Here is a 17,697-nt window from a genome sequence, read left to right as displayed (position 1 = left end):
GTGGAACACGCCAATTGTTGCCTGCGCCATCAATAAGGTTTCAATAAGATAGGCAGGTGTTTTCGAATTACCGGCCATGAGCGACTCGGCTGCCCTTTGTCATTATTGAGTGCATTTATATCCTTGTGCGTTGTGCTTAATGCCGCCCTCTTTGTGCAACATCCCAACAATATTAATTTTACTAAAGTGGTGGCTGAATGTTAGGTGCGCCAAGAATTGTCAGGTTAGAACTGGGAAAAGAAACAGAGGAGTGTGCGGAAAAGAGGGACAAATGGGTGGCGTACAGGGAAGGGCCTAACGGAACTAGGTTAGGTTTGCGGAAGTGAAAGGCGACACAGCTTTTATTGCAGCTTATCTCTAAGCGGACTTACCTAACCTACTCCTTTTATGCGCGCAACCCCCCCCCCCCTTTCCCACCGCTTACCTCCGCCCCACCCTACTCCACCTGTTGACTTTCAAATCACGTCTGCTCTCTTCTCTCTTGCAACTACTTATATTTGATTCCTATGACCATGTATATAAACGTGTTCACTGACAGGATTGAATAATTGGTAGTTTTCGCTTAGTCCTTCCTTGTCGCAGTCTTTCATATTTTTATTGTTAAAAGTCAGCGCAGCTTAATCATGAATCTGCACCAAGTAGCCCCGTTCATCGCTCTACTAAGGGGATACAACGTAATTTCTTATAAGGTATAGCTTTTAGCACATCTGATCAAAAAGGGCAATATGTTTTCAACGATGCATATATACGGTATCTTTTAATACGCATGTAAGCGATGGGCACTAATTAGGAGCAGGTAGCTCTTTGTTCCTTGTTGCATTAAACACCCAAGCAGAAAAACAAAAACATTAGGAAACAGGAAGTTCATAGCCAATTTTCCGAAAAAGCTATTGCAAAATAATGGAACAAGTGCCACTCCAGGAAAGCAAAAAAAAAATCTGTTGTTTTATAACTTATTTTGACAAGCGAGGTGCGTTACATCGGTGCCAAAAAACGCATTACTATGTACCATGCGACAAAGCTGCGCGAATAGTGGTGTTCTTGGAAAAACCGCCGGCGGGCGAGTAATGTAACAAGCGATATTACGGCCCTCTACGCACGTCCGAAGAAAAATGAATAACCAAGAAATTGCCGCGGCAATAAACAGACTAGCTAAGAGCTTGTGCAAGACGTAAGAGCACATTAGGAAGGCGGCAACGCATTCTGCACTCTCAGAAAGCTTGTTCCGGCGCGGTGCTTCTACGGCGTCCAGTCTTAAATGAAGTTGTGAAACAACTCTTGCGCAACACTGCTTGCCTATGTACTACGCTTCGCCGCAATGCGTCAATCCGTTGTGCGGTTTTTAGCACTCTCTGTCCAGAGAATGTTTACATGCAGATCTTGTCGCTTGCTGACACTCAGTACAAGCGCATTTAGCGAACGAGCGCCGCCTTTTACTTGTTGTGCTCAAGCGGACAAGTTTCCATCCCTTCGGCTAAATGCGTTGTAGAGGGACGCCACGTGTAGGGCTTTGGTAATTTTGTGTCGCAGCTGTTCTGTGACAGAGAGAGACAGTAAGGGAAGGAAAGACAAGGAGGTTAGCCAGTGTAAGTACCGGCTGGCAACCCTGTGCTGGGAACAGGGATACAAAATTGGAGATAAAGCGCTTCTGTTTGAACACTGTGACTCAAGCTACAGAACCCATAAAGCTGGCATGTTTTCCACAGAGGGAATTGTAAGGATTCTGATCACAGTTCGGGAAGACTTCTCATACTCGTTGGCACCTGAACAGTATCGATTATTCCCTGTCATTTTAACCATAGCTAGCCGACTTCTCTCAAACTTTGTAATTGTCTACTTTGCGCTTCGTCTAATGTGGTAACTCTAGGTTAGCTCTTTCTTTTTTTTTTCGTGGGCGGCGCAACCAACTCACTGCCATTTGGTTTCCGGGGTACAACCGTGTACTGAAACTTGAGCATATGATTCTAAAGTTGGCTTCAAACTCAGATTGAATTGTGCATCCTCCGGCCTTCACGGTAGAAGTGCACCAAGGTGGATGAAATTTGTGAGAAACCGGGGATAACATTGTCATCTGTTTCGAGGTCCCCTTAGCACCCGCACATTTCCAGATCATCCGGTTCGTCACATTTTTGAAAAGAATTTGCGCATGTATATACGTCAAACACTGATCGGGGGTACTACTAGGCAAAACACGCTGATGTTCTTGTCGACGAAGGAGCGCCTCTAGAGTCATTGTTTCGACAAGAAAACTTGTCTTCTTCAGAAAGAAGTCCTGGCAAACACAAGTCCACCTTGTCGAAGCGTTGGCCCCAGCTTCATTCCATGTTCGCCCACCGTTAATCACTTCAAGCGTCCATCTTCTTGTGAACTTCTATATTGTTTGCAAGTGTTTGCGTAGTAATAAACTTTTCTGCTAAAATAAACAAAAAAAAGAACAAACAAACTAAATATCCTGAGGACAGCAATCGAACACATCTCAGTCGCTTTTCGAGCATCAAGAGCGGTGTGCATGGACAAAAAAAATTGATGAAATAAGATAACAGCTTCAATTACGCGTCCATCGAGCCATAATTGCTTTTCCTAATGCAGTAATGAAAGGGGCTTAACTTGCCGACTTATCCAGGCCTCTATCGGCAATGCACGGATCATTATACGCCTCCAATGCTGACCTGCGTTTCGGCGTCATGTAAATGACTACTGACGCAGAGAATATGCAAGCGAAAGTCGGTAACCCTATTACAGGGATTATGATGCTCGCAATAAACGGTCGTGCAGGCTCTTATTAGGCGCCTCGAAGTCTTAGCAAAATTAGGTTTCAAGCTAATTTCCTCTGACGAAATTGGGCTCAACTAGAAGAAACTTCTGGCAGTCTTTGCAAATCCGAGTACCTTGGATCAATATACTCGAAACTTTGCTAAACTGCCAGTCGAATGTAACGACATAAAGTTGCCATCAGCAGAAGTTGTGAAAGCGCTCTACAGTTTCGTCGTGGGGTCTCGAATACGCAAGCGCTTTAATGTGTCGCTCTTTTCTTCTGCTCATGTTTACAATTTTTCTTACCTGAGTCCGTGTGAAATTTTAACCTTCAGTTCACCGGTGTACCAGCTTTATTGTTTCTTACGATAAAATGGCCTGCCGCTGTGTTGCTTACAGATTAAGTCACTCTATTTGATAAATGGTGCGAAGCTAATGCAAAGTTTATGCACCAGCCCAAAAGCGAAACTAACTGACTGCCATTAAGATGCAAAATCACGCCCTCCGCGAATGGACGATGGTTTAGTGCGTAAAGCCTAGCTTAAAAAAATTCTGGAAACGAGCAGTCTCATAAATTGTGTTCAGTTTGACAAGTTTCAAAGGCATTGATGCCTTCGTCACCCACTTCCGAGATCAACATAAAGCTCCGAAAACTTAAATACCAGGACTAAAGCACATTTAAATACAATCATCCTACACTGATTGCACCTAGGTGTTTTCATCATTAAAGACCGAGAGATAAACGAGAGGGGAAAGGTAAGGAGGTTAACGAAGGACGTGCCCGGTCGGCTACCCTACGCTTGGAGAGAGGAAAAGGGAAAGAATAGATAAGAAGGAACGATAAGAAAAATAATAGTCAGTCACTCACACAGCCAGTTTCAGAGGAAGGTTTACGGTCACAAGCGCTCATACAGTCCAGTCCCCTTCAAGAAGTGCAGAAGGGCTTTTGTGGCCTTTCGCATGCAAGAATAGATAGTCCATGGTCCCAGGATCGTTTCCTCTGAGAGTTATTCATTAAAGTTTGAGATGTATTTATATGCCCACTGTAGTTGCTGACATGGGCAGCACGCGGTGGCACTGTTGACAATAGCGATGGCTGGTTGGGGTTACAGAAATAAAACTTCGTCGTCCCACAGAAATACCTGGGACGACGACGTTTTCCAGTTTAATTTTTCATTGCAAAGCGTAGTCATAAAGTGCACATTTCAGGAGAAAGTGCCTCTTACGTCTTAGAAGAGCTCACAAAACAAAGCAACAGCCATTTGAAGCCCTGTATAGTTTTAAAGCACATGTCTAGCAGTAGAACCATTACCTTCAATGCACCCACCTCGCTGAATTACCAGTTGACTAGTACATGGAGGTGTTTGAGTTAATAAATTCCTGAGCATTATTGCAGGTATTTCGTCAACAGCTGCCCAACGCATGTGCTAACAATGTTTGGAAGATGTCAACGTTAACACGGCTGATTTGAGAAACATCAATAGACAGCAGCACAAAATTTTAATGACGCGCTGGGAGCAATGTGGCATAACATGCGAGATAGCAGCGTCAGGTTGCACAAACAGGAACAATCACCTGAAATTGGTGATATTTTTTTATCCGCATAGCATGGAACTACACGCAGACGTTGTGCAATTTTATTCAAGCTTGATTTTCAAATAAAAGGGAAAAAACACAGCATCTTGTCATTGAAACAGCCATCAAGATTGTATTTCGCCGATACATTCGTAGACATTTTTGTGGATGATTAACACTACGCTAATCAACTTCAAGGCGTTGACACAGTAAATTAACCCTATCTAAGACAAAGCAAAGGAAACATTGGCTAAGTCATACGCAAGAAACCGCCAAAGGAAATTTAATGCACTTGGCGCGCCGAGTCTGGCGGTACACGCCAATGAGGAATACAAATAGTTTAATAAAAAGAAAAAAAAAGAAAGAAGGAATGACAGCACATAATTCTAATGCGCACAGAATATGTAAAGCCATGAACATGTTCCGTTCCCACACGCTTGCGCACTTTCAAAATTGTGGACACACTCCGCACGAGAAAATACCCGAATGCAGACACACAAAGGTGCCGGGTAACTGCAAGACGTGAATAATTACTTCGTTACAGTTTGACTCACAGAAGCTCGGCTATCATTTGGTTGTTTCGGACGTCGTATTTGGTTAGACGATCAAGAAAGTACCAACAAAAGCTGCTCACAAGCAGTAAACGCTCGCCTTGTTTGGCCACTCTTGGCTTCGTAGCTTCGCTATATTTGTGCGATAAACCGTTCGCGTTGTCAATAGCGAAATTATTTCGTTGACGCGGATTTCTCTAGGAGTTTGCTCAATCAAGTGTTCTGGGGTTCAATTTCTTGGTACTGCTCCAAGTGCTTCAAACTTCTTCAAACTTCAAGCGTTTCAAACGCCGCGTCTCTCATCATTGACTCTAGTCTGTCACTACGCGTTGAGAGAGCGAACCACTACGACTTTCACTTTCACTCTCGCATGGTTACTGATCACAACGATGACAGCAACACAAATAAAAAAAGCTTCGTCGGCGCGGAGGTGTCCCTTTTCCTTCTAATGCTCTTTTAAGAGATGTAGAAAGCAAAGAGTGGCACAGAGCAAATCGTACTGTGCGTCAATTGTATTGCTCTTTGCTTGCCGTCGTGAGCGGAGAGGCGTAGTGGAGTGCAACCGTCACCCTGGCACGGTCACCGGTTGTTTCAATGAATGCTGCCTAGCGGCTGTTGAAAGAAACAACTTTTCTCGTGGTGCATTTGTGTGCGATACATAGTGCGATATGTACTGCGATAGGTTATCATCAGACTTTCTTATCGCCCGGAGGGCGCTCCAAAGATTTATGTCTTAGTTTTAGTTGACACACTTCGAAGTAGCTTATTGCTCGTTGCTGCCATTCTCTTTCCTTTTTCATGAAAATCTCTGCCGTAAAGAAGCGTGCAGGTTATGAAAATATGCATATAGTGAAGTCAATACGTTTGACCCTAATATGTTATGCATTGAGCATCGTTGGTAAAAAGTGAATCGCCAAACAAGACACAATCACCACCCAGAACTGTACCCGACGACAACGGCGCGAACACCCCAGCCATATCACTGCAGACACCAGCGCCCCCTTTTTTATGAATTTGCCGCGTGTCCAAATCTTAAAAGTTGTATCGCATGTGGCGAGAAACTGAAATTAACGGTATCTGCGAGACTGAAATCAACCATTTTCCCCCTTCCTTGCAAATAACGACAGCGACTGAGATAACTAACTCCTATGTCTTGCGAAATTCCACGCGATCTCATGTTTTCGATTCTGTAGCAGCAGAAACCCGAAAATCGTAGATGTTGTAAAATCTTAATCATTTTGACATCTGAAGTTGACGCCCTTTGGAACCTTTGCCACTATTTTTGCCAGTTATTTCTCGCTACATTCCGTCACCTTTTCAGTTTCTCTTGGGTGATACCTCCATGTTTCAGGATTCTTTTAACACGAAAGTGTTTTATGCCGGGGTCCACCAAGACTTCACTGACGTATTTCCGTCACGGAAATACGTCACACGAACATAATACAAAGAAAGAAACCAGAAGAAAAAGTTCCACAAACATGCAAAATTTGGAAATCGAACCCACGACCTCTCGGTCCGCGACGATAGATCGCCGAGCGTTTAACCCATTGCGTCACAAACGCATTTGCAGAGAGCTACACAGACGCGCCTTATATATCTAACACTCCTCCGTGTACCCGCGCTCTTGCTCGGGGCGGTGCCGCCGCCTACGAGCAGAAAAGAGAAGTACTGCATTATGACACTAACGCGTACCGACAGTGAACGCTTCGGTGGTCTCAGCACTACGACGCCTCGATGCCAGCATTCGAAGGGACGCTGGCATCAAGAAGCACTACCAACGCGTTCTCGCAGAAGCACTACTAGGTGGCGTTCACCGTACTCAGCACAGCGGAGCGTGGCCTCCGCAATTAGCTCTGAAAATGTTTCTGAAGTTGATCGCGGAGGCTGCAATTACGACGCGCTGTACGCGCTGATTTGACTCGGTGACGATTCAGTTACGTGCTTTGTCTTGCGCGTTGTATTAGTGTGTCAGTTACGTGCTTCGTCTATCGCGTTGTGCTAGCGTGTGCAGCGTAGTGCAGCTTCCATATGCACGACGGTTGCTCATGGTCATCGACGTTGGTAGTCGTGATGGAGGAGACGTGCCACCAGGCGTCAGCGTGGGTGCATCAACGCCTAAGGGCGCTTTAGCGACAAAACACCAATAGACATTATATATCAATGTGCAATAAACATTACACTACTTCTGTGAAGACACGTTTCACTTTCGTGTTCTATACCGATTCCTATATAAGAGGGATCAACCACATTTTTTTGTTTTGCTTAAGCTGACACCTGTCTCATTTGCCGAACAGAAACTTAACTCGATCTAAAGTACCCTTAGTTTAACTTGGCACAACGCAGCGTAAAAGCGTGAAACTATGCGGTTATGCAGCGAAGAGGTACAACGCTTCCTAACGCGGCTTAACTCAGTTTATCTTCTCTTTACTTAAAGCTAGAACATTCCACAAATTGGACGTGAAAACACCCTGTAACATGCACGACTGTCTGTCCTGTCAAGAAACCAAGCCGTACATTCCCGTATAGCTTTATGAAAACTGTATTACCTCGCAGTTTGCTGAAGCAGGCATGCCCTTACTTCCCTAGTGGTTTGTAAAGCAGCAGATAATTAGTGACGTCCCATGGAAGGTATTCGCTGTCGTTAGTGGCTGCTAAAGTTCTTCACAATGCCGGCGTCGAGCGTTCAAGACAGATAGTCGACCGAGGATAATGATGCCGAGCTACAAATCCTCCTTCTGCGCCAGATGTAAATGCACATCTCTTTCACGGAAACAATGGTGTATTCACCATTTCCGAGGCAGGAACCTCTTTCACGACTCACAGATGCGGACTTCGCAAGCTTCGGCTTATAGAGTGGGTCAAGGAGAACCAACGTGTGCGAATGAGCAGAGATTTGCCATAGACCTGCTATCAGCAGCTTTCGATCTCGCTTCACTATGAGGAATCATTGTTTGATAAAAGCTTACCGCTCAGTGGTTATATAAAAACAAAAGCCGTGATGTTCGTGAAAAAAAAAAGTAGGTGTGATCATTTTGTAAATGTAGATCTCGAGATTCTGCTGGCTACATCTACACGTAGACTCATTGTGGATGTTGCTACTCGAAGACTAAATTATGAGGTGCGGCAGTTGGTAGTAGCGCTCAGTGCCCAGTTTTGTGCTTTGTGATGCTCACAACAAAAGTACACGTACACGAAGGAAAAATGTAGCCAGAAGTTGTCTTCTTTAAATACACGTTTGTCTTACAGGCAAAGCACGCTTTACAGGGGCACAAATTCATAATTCTGACATGAGTTGGAACACAATCGACAACTGTCACTTCGTCAACATTTTCATGATTATACGATGGTAGGAAATAAATAACCTACGGTAGGGACTATATTTTCTCTAAAATCTCATGAAGAAGGGATGAGGCTATACCAGAGGTGGCTAGCTTTGATATATTAAGGCGAAAGCCTTATACGTATGTCTCATCGTTCAGTCGACCTTCAACGTCCTTGAGTGAAAACAGGCAGTCAGCACGTATCGCATAAAAAAGATTGGTGAGCTCTTTAGCAAGTTAAAGGCCGGTAAAACGGGTCAAAGCATGACGTGGCATGAGTGGATGACAAAGCAAATTAAGAAGGATGACGAAGCGAATTAAGCGTAATCAAAGTAAATTAAGAGTAATCAAAGCAAATTGAGAAAAAGCAAAGCGAATTATGAAGAAGGACAAAGTGATTTAAGAGGATTCGAACTTAATCAAGATGACTTAATGCGATTTAAGTGGAATCAAAGTCAATTAGGAGGAAACAAAGTGAATCGAGAGTAACCAAACAAACTAAGAATAATCAAAGCGAAATAGGAAGGAGGACAAAGCGATTTAAGAGGAGTCAAACTGAATCAAGATGAATCAGTGTGATTTAAGTGGAATCAAAGTGAATAAGAGGAATCAAAGCAAATTCAGAAGAATGAAAGCGAATTAGAAAGGAGGACAAAGAGATTTAAGAGGAATGACTGAATTAAGATGAACTAATGCGAGTTAAGTGGAATCAAAGTTAATGAAGAGGAATCAAAGTGAATTAAGTATAATCAAAGTGAAATAAAGTGATTTACTAAACGAATTAGGAGGATGACGAAGCGAATTAGGTGGTATCAAAGCGAAATAAGAGGGATAACAAAGCGAATAAAGTGGATGACTCAGCGATTTAAGGTTGATGACTTAACGATTAAAGTGGATGACTTAACGAATTATGGTGGATTACATAGCGAATTAAAGTGGCTAATTAAACTGGCTAATTATTGCATCGGAATTTGGGCTTTCGCCTTCAAGTCGTCTTAGGGATAACATCAGAGACCCTGTGAATTTTTTGTCTGCAACTCAAGTCAACCGTGCGGGCATTTTCGAACTCCGATACATTGTTTTTCCGGATGAACAAAATTTGTCCATATAGAATGATCGTTATCATTACTCTCTCACCTGACTTCCACTTCAATACCCACTCTCTCAGGACAATATGAAGTCCGAAGAGGTGAAAGCCTTTTCGTATTCGAGTGATTTGTTTAAGCAACCCAAAAGCAATATGTAGTGAGAGAAAAATTTTAAAAATTAAATAAGCAAATCAGCAATAAAAAAACTAGAAAACAAGTTTTCGCTCTGTTTGAGCGGCACATTTTTTTCGCCATACGTGGTTTTGTTTTGGTTTCAATCAACGGCGCTTGTGCTGGGTGGTAAGTGCATTCTGGGATACAACCATGTTCCGTCCCGTTTGTCGCATGCGTTATACTTTTATCCATTCGCATCATGTTGTGATTTATTCCTTATGTCGTTTCGCTCAGAGCTATTTTATCATGGTAGCCCGCCTTAAACCTGCATAAAGTACATTCGTGGGCTCTTTTCTCGAGATGATGAATGATGTTGCGAGTTTAAAACTACTCATTTCTGTCGTGTATGTTCGCAGCGTGGCCATGCCATTTAAAAGTAAGCGAAATTGTGACGAAAAAACAGTGAAAATGATCTGAGCTTTCTAAAACATTGCTAACTTCAGAGAAAGTGGATTTTTCAATGCTAAGTAGCTGCATGTCCGTTTTTAGAGAGGGGCCATCTAGAGCAACAAGGAAAGGTCATTAGGCTGCATCGTTAACTGTTGCCCTGGCAAGCCTTGTCCTGTTTCTATATTATTTTTATATAGTTATTTATTCAGCTATTTTTTGCGTCCGCTTGCTCTAGGATGGTTCCTAATTTTATAGCATTCCGGAAATGGGTTGTAGGGGAACACAACTTACCCGAGAACTAGCGTATTTGCCACACCACAGAGCACGCGTGTCATGTTCGGCACATGGTCAGTGGATATAATTTTTCTCAGCCGTGTTTAAGCTTCCTACCGTGCGTAGCAATCGAAAAGTCTGTCTTTACACTCTAATGTAGCAATTTATTAGGTGAAGAACGTCAACGTTCGTAAAAATTTATAATTTATTTTTTGCTATTATTTCTGGAGAAAATGCAGACTGTAACAGGGCAGCACAAGCCTGGTTCTTATTTATTTATTTTTATTCATTTATTTATTCACTTATAAATTTATTTCTTTTTTATTTATTTATTGCGATTTCTATAGGTTTCTTTCTTGCTTGCTTGCCTGCTTGCTTTCTTTCGTTCTAATATTTCTTTTTGTAAGGCCTGAAGCATTGTCATACCATGAACGCTGGTCACACAACAAAAATAGCCGACCTACTGTAGCAGCCTCCAGGCACGGTGTCTTTTCTATTTAGGCGTGCATGCATGCGTACGTGCGTGTTGGTGCGCGCACACCCGCCAGCGAAATCCCAGGGCATTAGTAAAAAAAGGGGGAGGGGGGGAGTTGGCTTCGTAAATCCGCATTGAAAAGATGGCTGAGCCTCTTAAATACTGCAATCAGTATTTGTTAAAAAGCAGGAACTTACAGTGAAGCAACTGTTTTCATTCACTTCATGTTTGCCCCACATTATGCACACACCAAATTGTCAGGATGTGTTTGTGTCGCACGGTAGATATTACGAAGAGCATTTCGTGTAGTCCTGCTTGACGTTGTGCTGTATATATGCATGCTTTTCGTTGGATCCGCTAAGGCGAAACAAAAATATTTTGTGACTCCCGTCATAATATGGCGTTAAGTAACTCAAACGGACTAATTTGCTGCAGTGACGCATGTAATGAAAAAACGCGTCCTCTTTCAAATGTGTCATTATGCCCGCAAAGCTATACACCATGTTCTGGCAACCGATCTTCCTAGTGAATGTTTATTCATATCAACTTGAACTATGACTAGCCGGCGGTGTATTCTGATGAGGACGAAAATAGAGACAAGTTTCGCGGTGAAACTTCAATCTAGTTTATATTCATATAGGTTACACGGATGTTCCAGCAAGCGTAATATTGCGTTCTCCCTCCAACGTAAGCGCTTAATAATGCCAATGGATCGACATCAAGCGTTGCTTAGTAGAACTCATAATTGAACACCATCATCTTTATCTGTAAGCACAGATAAGCATCTATTGATTCGCACTTACCCTCATTTAAGACTTACGGCTTGTTAGAAGCCGACTTTCCTAACGTGGTTGCCGTAGTGAGCGCTGAGCTTAGAGAGCTTCCATCGAGTGAAAGCGCTGATGCAAGAAGCTCAACTCTTTCTGCATATTGCGTTCCAGGCCACCCTTGTTCGCGTTCCCTCTTGTCTCTATTTTATTTAGTTTGTATTAGCACCCACGCTCACGAAACAAAGCGCGGAATTACTTCAGTGACACAAATAAAATTGTCGTATTTTATTTGTGTTTACACTGGCACAAGCCCGTTGAAGCAAAACGATATTTCGCAGCGGAATAATGTAGGGGCTTAAGTCAACGGGCAACGAACGATCCGCTTGTTGACACGGGCTCTGCCGACGCCTTATTTTGTTCGAAGGCAACGAGAAAGAAACACATCTCTCCATTTGTGCGACTGTGGCCGGTTCTGTGTCTGCGGAGGTGGCGGAGGGGGCTCTTTCAGGGTGAATGCCGAACGGGTGGCAACGGCGCGCCATCCTGCCAGTGTTCGGCCCCCTTCGCCGAAGAGCTGTTCTTTTCACAACCGATGCGCACGCCGCTTCTATTTGCGACGAGACGAGTGAGCGCGCAGGCCATCAAAGAGCCCGTCGCGGCTCTCTGGTATATACGTCTTTTGAGAAACGCGAAACTGAGTCGCGTTTCTCCTTTTGAATGAGTCGGGCGAGCGCAGATCGCGTTTTCTTTGGATACGCACCACTCATTGCTCGGCCCTTCTCCCTCCTTCTGTTTGCGTCTTTGTGTACGCGTGTCGCGTACGAGTGCGCGTCCGCTCCTCAGCATCGCAGCCTGTTTAAGTACGCGTAGTCGGCTACACGGCTTGTCTCTTTTTTTTCTCTCCCCATGTTCGAGAACAACCCTCCTCCCGCTTAAAAAACAAGGAAAGATCAAAAGACGGGCTCCGAAAGCAAACTGCAGCATCGAAGCGAAATGCAAGAAACAAAAGAGAAAACACCGCGATGAAAGTCTGCAAGGGTGGGCGGGTGGGCGCAGCGTGTTGGGGCAGTAGGGGCGGATGTACGCATGGCCGGGCCTGCGGGTGGGCGACAGCCGTCACGTACGTAGCGGTTGTGGTCGTCGTCTCCGTCGGAATCGATACGCATCACGCGGCCCAACAACTCCGAAATGAAAGTTTTATCGCGTTTAGTCCCCCCCCCCTCCCCCCTCCCTCACCTTCCACTCTTTCCCGTCACTCCGAGCAGAGAAAACACGAGGAGACAGCGGGCAGGCGAAGCTCGGATGCAAATCGGCAACCAGCGACCGACCAGCGGCGGTGGCGCACCAGAACGAGATGGCTCCGCCATGCCGGCGACCGCAGCCGCTCTCCCCACCGAAGGAAAAGCCGTTCGCGTCACTGAACATTTGCCGCGGCGGCGGCACTTTTGCACCGCTGTCTTCTCCTTGCCGAAGCGGCGTCGCTCGCTCCTGCCGGCTGCACTTTTACGCGCGCCAAGGCCTCGAACGAGAACGTTTCCCTTGCGAGTTAAGAGCTAGTCCGCGGTGAACGACGCCGAAGCGCCGCAACAGCAGCAGCAGCAGCGAGCTCGGAGCAAATCACTGGCTCTCGCCGTTTTCTCCATTCCGCTCTCTCACCCTCTCCACCGCATAGCCCACACCGTCTCTGCAACTGGGCCGTTTGTCAAGCATGGTCCCAGTAAGGCAGCAGCGACGGACGACGCCGTTCCCTTCTTTTCCTTTTTTTTCTTTTGTTTTGTTTTACGGCACATTCGTTCTCTGAAGGGCTTGAAGTGTGAGCGCGGAATCGGACGGCGCTCGCGCGTACATCAGCCTTATGCGGTCCACAAGCTCCCTTGGTGCAAAAGAGAACGATTGCGAGAGCGCGCGCGCGCTATATGCGAAAGAGAAATGAAAATCGCCCGAGGCCCCGCAGTCGGGCTTTCGGTCGTACAAATTGGCGCAAACCAAAGCCGATTCGTCTCTGTAAGCGTGACGCAAAAGAGCACGAGAGCGCGCTTGGGCGGAACGGTAACATGACAGCACAGATGGTGTTTTGTAAGTATGATTGGTAGAACGAGTAAGCAGAAAGAAGTACGGCGAGGGATGTCTGCGCAAGTGTCAGCGATTCTTCATTTGGGGGAAAAGACGTACACCTCCTGATCTCCGCTTAAGCAGCTTAAGTCTGTCTTTCTCTACACCTGCTTTGCTTTCTTTCGGGACATACGGAGGCGCGCTGCAACTGCTCAGATAGCGGAACACCGCTCTGCTTGTGCAGAAGGTCTTCGCGTGTTGGCCGGGCTAACAAAACTTATCAAACGGTCACCTAATTTCGCGGTACCAGATCACAAGCACTATATGTATTTGTCTAGCCCGGCTACCTTTTTAAGCGTTCTACTTATATCTTTATTTTTTTCTCTCTCTTTTCTCAGTCGCGCTTTTCACTGCAGGTAATCTTTCTAAGAGATCAAGAGTGGTTGGAGGTTTATCGTTGACCTGCCAACACCGGAAGCTGAGGCTTGCTTCCCGTATTTTTGTTGTTGTTGTTGTCGTTGTCGTTGTTGTTGTTGTTGTTGTTGTTGTTGTTGTTGTTGTTGTTGTTGTTGTTGTTGTTGTTGTTGTTGTTGTTGTTGTTGTTGTTGTTGTTGTTGTTGTTGTTGTTGTTGTTGTTGTTGTTGTTGTTGTTGTTGTTGTTGTTGTTGTTGTTGTGTGCAGCGAAATTGACGCCCCGTATCCTGAGGGTGTTTAGTCTTTTCTCAGTGTAACAACTAAGAGATTCGTCTTTGCAGTGTAAAAGTCAAATTCTGCCATTACAGCATTGACCCAATTCTCTGTCTCTGTAGAATTGTTATTCTGAATGTTCAGCATCGTAGAATCTTATTTCTATCGAGCATTTCTTGCATCAACTGTTGCTAACACGTTCATCCATACAACACCATGGCCAGGCTCTATTTCTCAGTACCGCCATATAGAGTGCCATGGGTGTCCTATCTTGTATTTTGCACCCCCCCCCCCTCCCCCATATTGTGCTTATCTGAACCTTCTGAACTTAATTCATTCCTCAATTGTGCTACGAACGGTTATACATGTATTAGTACGCCATTGTGCAGTCCGCATTTTTTTGTCGTCAAACCGTATTACAGTGTTTATAATAGTATTTTATGTTATGTTTACATTTCATTGTGAAATACTTTGTATACACTTGCTCTCGAATAATCTCCGGTGATATCGTCAGTATGCATAATCAAATAAATAAATATTTAAATAAACTACCCCACTTGGAGTCTGCCTGCCATTCAACATGGCAGCGTTGCTATATTGTAAGGCAACTCACAGGTGTTGCCAAATAAAGGCCGAATAAAATGTCAAAATGCGCAGAATTCTTTTTTCGGAAAAGCGATAGCGTATATCGGGAAAGTAGTCCATGTTCATTTTCACAAATTTTTAACTTGAGCAATGTTTGCTCAATGGAAGGTTCATTGCAGGAGATAAAATGGCTCTTCGCAAGCAGACTATCTCAGCAGCCTTTGCTCCTTGGCTAAATATTCTTATCCTCTTTTCTGAACCCTTCCCAAATTTGCTTTACTCGTTTTCACAAAGCATGGCTTTATGCACATAACATACGCAAGCGTAGGATTTGCATAAAAGTATTGGTGTCGTGAGCCGCGATGAAGGCGGGCTAGGGAACAATGATTGCATATAATCGTGCTCCATTTAGGATCAGCGGATACAACGTTGAAACGTCTCATACATATATGCAGGCTTTCTTAGCCTTACTCTTGCCGTGCAAAAGTATTCAGCAGATTGATTATGCTTACTAGTTTTTTTTTTCTGTTTTCCTCCTGATAAGTGCACGTAAAGCATTATTGTCAGATTAAAATATAGCTAACATCAAAGCCTCGTTTAAGCTTAGCAAACCCCAGAAATAATGAGGCTGAAGGTACGAAGGTCTCGCAAAATATATGTCCATGTGCGTGCAATGATGTTTCTTTCTAGCTTTCTTTTGTAACTTTAAACCGGTCAGTTTTCGCCGCTGAAGCATGTACCAAGCATAATTTTCAGTCAACTCAGAGTCTCGAATGGTGGTATTAACACTGAAATTAGGTTGAATTGAAAATTAGGTTGCCAGTTTATATAATTGAGTTGATAATGTCATTCAGCTTTCGTCACTATTACTGTACATTCTTTAGCGTCGCCTGTTAATCCACGCACTTACCCGCCGCGGTTGCTGAGAGGCTATGGCGTAAGTTATGTGCATAAAGTCATGCTTTGTAAAAACCAGGAAAGCAAGTTGAAGGGTTTCTTTTTTTTTTTTTTTTTTGGGGGGGGGGGGGTTCAGAAAAGAGGACAACAATATTGCTTCTGAGTATGAGGCCACGGTTTCGAATCCTCGCTTTCCACAACCACAGTTTGATGTGGCTGGCACCAAAACGCTCTGACTGCGGGCTTTGCGTATTCATTAACCAACCACAGATTGTAAAAGTGCCTCTCATAAACTGTATGTCGCATTTTGACGATAAATGTCATCAATCAATTTCATCTGTCAACACATTTTGTAACCCCATATTGTATATCTGCCTGGAAGCAGATACATAGTAACAGTTACTAGATTTTCCTGGTATGAAATATAGAAATGTTCCTTTGTTGCAGCTTTCTCTTACGGAACAGCGCGTTCGATAACATATTGTGCCCAGTCTTGACTGCGCGCAAGACCCTTTTAAGAAGCGCTCTTGTGTGCAAACGAAAGCAGCTCGTATGAAGCATCCGCCATTACAATCGTTCAAAAAAAAAAAAAACATTTACAATGAAGCCGCAAAAGTGAATCCCAAACATAAAAAAGCAGATTTATAGCTTTCCATGCTTTCTTATAGGAGCACATAGTGTCCAGTTTCTGTGAAAGTTTGCGCAGTTTTGTCTCTTCTGAAATCCGACAAGTTAAACGACGAGATCTAAGAAAGGCACTAGCTACGCAAAGCACATACTTTCTTCGTTTACTTATATAAGCGTACTTCGAGACTTTCGTTACGCTCATTCAGGAGGGACACACAGGTTAGGGTTTCGGATTAGCACGGCGCAACAGACAGAGAGGGGAAGAAACACAAAGCAAGACTTCATGAGAATATTCCTTTATAATGCAACAAAAACAAAAGCAATATTTACCCTGACGGAAAATCTCTCATCTCTACATTCAAAAGGGTAGTTTCGCAGAACCTGCTAGTAGCTTCCTTCCAACAGCACGCGAATCAGACTCCACTGGAATCTTCCATTTTTTAACACGAAAGTGTTTTATGCCGGGGTCCACCAAGACTTCACTGACGTATTTCCGTCACGGAAATACGTCATAGAACATAATACAAAGAAAGAAGCCAGAAGAAAAAGTTCCACAAACATGCAAAATTTGGAAATCGAACCCACGACCTCTCGGTCCGCGACGATAGATCGCCGAGCGTTTAACCCATTGCGCCACAAACGCATTTGCAGAAAGCTACACAGACGCGCCTTATATATCTAACACTCCTCCGTGTACCCGCGCTCTTGCTCGGGGCGGTGCCGCCGCCTACGAGCAGAAAAGAGAAGTACTGCATTATGACACTAACGCGCACCGCCAGTGAACGCTTCGGTGGTCTCAGCACTACGACGCCTCGATGCCAGCATTCGAAGGGACGCTGGCATCAAGAAGCACTACCAACGCCACTTAGGTGGCGTTCACCGTACTCAGCACAGCGGAGCGTGGCCTCCGCAATTAGCTCTGAAAATGTTTCTGAAGTTGATCGCGGAGGCTGCAATTACGACGCGCTGTACGCGCTGATTTGACTCGGTGACGATTCAGTTACGTGCTTTGTCTTGCGCGTTGTATTAGTGTGTCAGTTACGTGCTTCGTCTTTCGCGTTGTGCTAGCGTGTGCAGCGTAGTGCAGCTTCCATATGCACGACGGTTGCTCATGGTCATCGACGTTGGTAGTCGTGATGGAGGAGACGTGCCACCAGGCGTCAGCGTGGGTGCATCAACGCCTAAGGGCGCTTTAGCCACAAAACACCAATAGACATTATATATCAATGTGCAATAAACATTACACTACTTCTGTGAAGACACGTTTCACTTTCGTGTTCTATACCGATTCCTATATAAGAGGGATCAACCACATTTTTTCTCCTTACGAGCGTTTAAGAGGAATCTGGGTTAGAAGGGACGAATGCTTATGGAAATAAATGACGTCGGATTAGGCCTTTGCTTCATTGTAAAAGGCCACAATCGTGTCGCGGTGAACCTTTTCGGCGTTTTAACCGTCGAAACCGATGCAGCTGAAAG

This window comes from Dermacentor silvarum, chromosome 6, assembly GCF_013339745.2.
Source record: "Dermacentor silvarum isolate Dsil-2018 chromosome 6, BIME_Dsil_1.4, whole genome shotgun sequence".
Lineage (NCBI taxonomy): Eukaryota > Metazoa > Arthropoda > Arachnida > Ixodida > Ixodidae > Dermacentor > Dermacentor silvarum.
This window is presented reverse-complemented; position numbering follows the sequence as displayed.